The 6,000-nt window shown below is 45.9% G+C and overlaps 1 long non-coding RNA gene across 1 annotated transcript in view; it reads right to left on the bottom strand.

The window, feature by feature from the left end:
- Nucleotides 1-4,854: 4,854 nt before the first annotated feature.
- LOC146859833 (uncharacterized) overlaps nt 4,855-6,000 on the bottom strand; it is an 88,088-nt gene continuing 86,942 nt past the window's right edge. The window contains exon 3 of the long non-coding RNA XR_014978725.1: nt 4,855-5,100. This is a non-coding gene — a long non-coding RNA (uncharacterized LOC146859833). The remainder of the gene's footprint in view (nt 5,101-6,000) is intronic.

Here is a 6,000-nt window from a genome sequence, read left to right as displayed (position 1 = left end):
GCGTCCCTGGTGACCCCAAAAGTGCATCAGGCAGTCGACAGGGTGGAAGCCATCCGTCTTACTGGGAAAATCTTCCCATGCATTCAGTTGAAAATAGAAACACAGAGCCCCTTACATTGCACACTCTCCATAATTTTTCTCTCTTTTCCAAATAACATCACTGTTTCACATTTCCTGTGCCAGTTGCTCTGAGCCATGCCTGTTTAGTCAGACATGAAACAGTCAGAAAACACCCACTTGGCATCGAGAACCGAGGATATTTTCCGCAATATAACTTTGCAGAGGAAATCCAGCATTTTCACAAAGGATGCTTTCCTCCAAAGGGTGTCGAGCACGATAATGTTACTGCTCTCTGCACCCCAGGCAGAGCTGAGCCGTGGAGCCGAGTTTCTGTTGAGCTGTTGCCTCAAAATACACATGGCATCCAAAGGGAGAGGCTGAGCATCCTTTGTGTGGCGGCAGGCTCCCACGCTGCAGCCTTAAACCCTAATGGTCTGTGAAAGCTATTATGATAGGTTGCAGCGTTGGGTTTCCTCCTGACAAGCCTTTATGATGTCTATTACAGAAGAATACTGTTAGCCAACTCACAGTAATACAGAAACGGTGTAATTTAATAGCTTCAAACATTTTGTGCAAGGCACAACTTGACTTCTTAAGAGGAGTAAAGAAAGAAACCTACTGTGCTTGCGAATTCCTTCACAGTTTCCGCGCCCCGTCACTCAAAGCATTCAATGCCATTTATCTTTCTCTTTAGTGCACACCAAAGAGTTATCTTATGGTTCTGTGGAGGGCCTAACTTGAGAGATCTCTATGTCTCATATCTTGGGAGGCGAGGATGGAAAGACTGAATGAAGGTGACATTTTACACTAGATGAGAGGAAGGGCGTAATGTAAGGGTTTGAACTCTCCATGCAGTCAATTCTTGAGCCTGCCTGTAACTTAGTTTGTGAAGCCAACTTCTTTCATTAATCCACTGATTATAGCAGAGCATGCTGGGTGACCGAAATGTTCTTCAAAAACGAGCCGGGGATTTATTGGGAAATATGGAATGTTAACTAACCACCGTTCCCTACGCAAGCCTTCTCCATCGCTTGTCCAGAGAGAGGTCATTGGCAGCACTGGATCGTGCCTATATTACTTCACTGCTTCCCTGTCTTCTCTGCCACTTGTAAATCGAAAGGCCCCTCATAACTCTACTAACAGCCCAATCTTTTTGATATCTTTGTGAGTCCTTTACCTTGAGCCTGAGCTACAGCGATGTGGACGACGTCCAGATCTTCCCTGAACAGACTTGCCACCTAGAACAAAACCTCCTTGCAGTCAACAGCCGGTTTACCTGAAGCTACTTTTCAGAAAGGTAGAAATCCTGCCCTTTGCTACAGGACGTCATTCTGAACTGGTACCACTCTGGCTCATGGCACCGAGCCCATTGCCTCCATCAGAAGAATTGATAGGAAACCTTGGAATCATCCTGACTCTCAGGTGGCAATAGCACCACAGGTGAACTCGGTCTTCTATTGTCTTCAACATCCTAAAACTCATCAAATTAATATTGATTTCCAATGAAACCTTCATTGGGTTCAAGCCAAGATTGGTTTTATGCCTAAAGCGTCGCTTCCACTAACAGGCTCCACCTTCGTGGGCCCCAACACCAACAGACTTACACTACCACACTAAAACTGGTGTGATACTACTGAAACACACCCTGACCCTGAAGTATAACAGCAAACCCTTTCTATAAGACACACTCGACACATGCACCATTCCATCACTCAAGCTCGGAGTTGCAAATTGCCCAAACGAGCTGGCAGGAGTGGTAGCAGTACACTAAACAAACATCAATTTTCAAGGCATGTTTTCCTAAATCTTTGCAGAAACCCTAAACCCAAATATAAACACACACTAACAAGTCAATCGTTTAGCCATTTATAGTGTGAAAAGTTGTCACCAGTTTCCAATAATCATGGACTGGCAAAGAGACTTAGATGTTACAATTGACGATGCTATGTGGGCATACTGCTGCACAGGGATCAGACGCATCTCTCTGCATGGCAGGCATCGGCTTGTCCACTTCAAGTTCCTCAACAGGTATTACTACACGCCGGAGCGCTTACATAGATATGGGCTGCGGGAAGACCCTGTATGTGAACGGTGCAAACACCCGACGGCGGACTTCCTGCATCTAGCGTGGCAATGCCCGGGCATATACAAATACTGGGAGGCGGTATACCAACAGATAGTGGAGGTGACGGGGGTGGAGTTGGCTCCGGACCCGGCAGTGGCGTTGTTGGGGTATTCCAGGGTGGTGGCGAAGGCGGCCCGACGCCTGGTGGATATGGGGATGCTGGTTGCGAAACGACGAGTTGCAATGTGCTGGATGCGAGGTCCCTTGCCCACGGTGGAGCAGTGGAAGCGCGATGTGCTATACTGCTGCACCCAAGCGGAGAGGTTCAGTGAATTGTTGCCACCGCGTAGCCGGCCAAAAAACTTCTGGGAACTGTACGTAGACTATCTGGGCAGGCGGGAGACTGCAGCGGGGGGCCCTGATGGGGGTCCCGTCTTGGAGATGGTAGAAGAGGAAGCTCCCGGGGGAGGTGTTTGTGTGGGGGACGCAAAATGACCCAACGGCAGGCGATCAGGGAGGAGGCGATGGAATGTGCTGGGGTGCTACTCGGGCGGAAGATGAGTGGAGGCTGAGTGCGGGAAGCGAATGGGGCTGCGACTGACTTAGGACCTCAATTGTTTAGCTGGGGTGGGTGGGTAGGGGGAGTTAGGGGGAACCGTGGGAGGGGGGAGGGGGTTTGGAGTTTACGGCCACAAACACGTGACTGTGCCCTACGTTCTGAGTGAGGAACACACTAGAGCCTGGCCGCCGACAGGGGGACTGCCCCACAGACGAGCGTCGATGTGGAGGGACACTTGGTAAGCAGTGGGTATTGAACCAGTTATGCACGGCGATGCCCGACCTCCGGGATGTGGGATAGCCGATACAGTTGGCTGGATATATGAGAAAAGGTGGCGGGCCCCTGGTTGGTGACGCACGGATATGTACATTACTGTGCCTTGTTTGCAGTCAATAAATACATTTTAAAAAAAACAAAAAAGTAAGCGAAAAAAAATCATGCAAAATGGCTTGTGCAAAGTTCACCATGGGCAATACAGGTAAGAGACAGCTCACCCAAGCAATCTTCTGGTGCCCCTTTTTTCTCAATGAGGATACTAAAATTCTGTAAGATGTGCCTCCTCATGCTCCCTCATTTCAGATGACCCCATTGCAGTAGATGGGCTTTCCGTTTATTAAGGCCGAAATTCTGGAATGATTCTAGCTCGGGCTTCGTACAACCTGCACATGGTGTCACTAGGCCTAGGTGTCCTCCATCCTGAAGACCGCAAGAACAACAGATGAGGTAGGAGTAGGGCTATCTTCTTTACTTTTATTGTTGTGCTGGTACAGTGCAGGAATAGGTCCAGGAAAACTACTGGTGGCACCCGCTTTCCCTTCTCCCCTAAGCAACCACTGTCCTAGTTCCTGCCACAGCTACTTCTTGTCCCCCGTGTGACCTCTCATTGGGAGTGTGCAGTGTCCAGAGAGGCATTGGTGACCTCCTTTCCCCCAGGGTCCTAGTTCCCCCTCTACAACAGTCTTCAAAGATATGTGGTTTGCCATTCACTAGCATGCAGACGACACAGACAGGTAACTGAAAACGTATAAAAACAAACTGATGTCAGAAGTTTTTCTAATCCTTAATTTTAAAAAAATATTTCTCATCACTTCCAGGAAGAGAAATAAATTCGACCCTACACAACTGGACACAGAGGAAGGAGAAAACTTATCTTTCAAGTCTTCCTACAATAAAATCCATCAGTTTTACCCTGTACCATGCATTAACTCTTACCCCTGACATCAACTAGATGGCACAGTCTTTTAAATTACTATTCCTTCCTGCATGAAAGATCAAAGCAGCACACATCAATTTCAGGCATAATTTTGTCAATGTTGTCCTGGCCCATGTTCCATAGTCGTCTCTCAGCGTTATATTCCACAGCCAGGTACCAATACAAAAATCTGAACATATCAATGTGATGATTGGTCTTTTACATCTAGAATTCATTTGGCTATATCACCTCGCTGGTAAAGACACTCAGGGATCTTATGTAAACTACTCAGCATCTCTGTAGACTAAAAGGATCTCAAGACGAAATTCTCAGCAACTCAAGGTCCCGAGGTTCAATACCTCATTTTCGACACTCACAGGTGCAACTTAAAAGTATGTGTAATCTTTTCATATTGGTATAAGAGCAAATCCCATAATCATCTTTCAGAAAACAGCTCACACTCCACCTTTTTGGCCTGTTTTTGAACAAATGCCTCTTCTTTGCACCCCATTTCAAGTACAGATTGCTGCATTTGACTCACGTTATATTTTTCTTAACATATGAAGTTTTCCCAGAATAGGAAAATCCTGCCTGTATGGCTAGCTGCACTTTCCTCTCCTCCCAGAAGTCTGAAGTAATTGATCTGTCCTTAGCGTCCTAGCATCATAATGCCGTGGGTTGATAGCGCGCTTAAATGAATAAAGTTTCTGCATCAGTGGCACTAATGTCATCACACTGGCGTTACATTGCAATTCCGCCCATGTTTCACAATGTCTTATGGATTGCATTCACCTCCTGCAGAAGAGATGAGAGATGATCTGGGAGACTAGAACATTTTCTAGCATATGCAACAAGAATTTTCGATTCTATTAAGGACACAGAGGCGAGGATTATGCTTCTCAATCTTTACTATTCACTTTAACAGAAGCCTATCAAAAAAAGGTAAAACATTTAAACAACAAATCCCATGAGGCTTAGATCCACGCCTCAATAAACCATCAATTGGAACAGTCCAATGTCTACAAAATATCGAGACACCATCTTACTGCCTTTTTCTTTGCAATAAGTAGTCTTCTTTAGTGTTAGTCAAACAGGATACAGTTCCTGCTCTCAACGGACAGCAACTTCAAAACAGGTCCCAGAAGAGACAACTTATCCATAAGTAGCACAGAGATCGCCAACCGGCACAGAAACTCCAGATTGAAGTCTGCTTGGAATCCATTCCTGAAATCAGAAACAAGTTTTGAAAATCATAGAACCCAAGAACCTTATCATATCTAGGGAGGGAAAAACAATAATGTAAAAATATATATCATATGATATTGTGGCAGTTAAGAACTATTCTTACCTGTCCCACTGGGTGGGATAATCCTCACCTCCATGCCCTTAACATAATCTAAAATTCTTGTTGCATATGCTGGAAATTGTTCTATTCTGTGGCAGGACCGGAGGCTCAGATTATGCTGGTTCAAAGCTGACCACCACAACAGAATAAACATAAACAACCAGTTTGTAATCAAAAATGTAAAAATGTAAACATAGAGTCAGAAAACCAATCAGCTGCTTTTAGAATATCTTTTAGCCTGGGGCCCATAACAAAGGCTTTGGACCCCATCGCGCCCTAGTCCAATGAGCACCATACCCAGAAACATCTATATCAGTTTCAGCCATGACCCATCGAACCCAGTGAGCTAACGTAGCCGCTGATACCGGGCAGAAAGGTTTTTGAATTGACAAAAGCAAAGGCCCTAAGGATTCGGCTCTGTGGGACAAAGTCTAGTTCTTCATACGTTTTTAAACATTTAACCAGATGGAGTGGTGGAGGGGGGGCATGTTGGGTTGGAGGAAATGTCAATTCGATCTGATACCCTTGAACACTGTTCAGGACTCATGTATCTGATGTGATCTTTAACCAATTGTGTGTGAAATATATCAATCTGCCCCCCCCCCCCAAGGGAATCGAAGGAAGAAAAGGTTGAATTAGTACCTGAGGACTGGGAGTTGTTGTTGCGGAAGCCTCTGTTGATGCCTCTGTTGAAGCGGCCCCTGAAATTTTGTGATCTGGTGGGATAGAAACCAGCTTGGGCCGGGTCCTGCACATATCCTCTGTGTCTGGGGTGGTAG

The sequence above is a fragment of the Triturus cristatus genome, chromosome 3_1 (assembly GCF_964204655.1).
Source record: "Triturus cristatus chromosome 3_1, aTriCri1.1, whole genome shotgun sequence".
Lineage (NCBI taxonomy): Eukaryota > Metazoa > Chordata > Amphibia > Caudata > Salamandridae > Triturus > Triturus cristatus.
The sequence above is the reverse complement of the archived record's forward strand: the minus strand, read 5'-3'. Positions and strand labels throughout refer to the sequence as shown.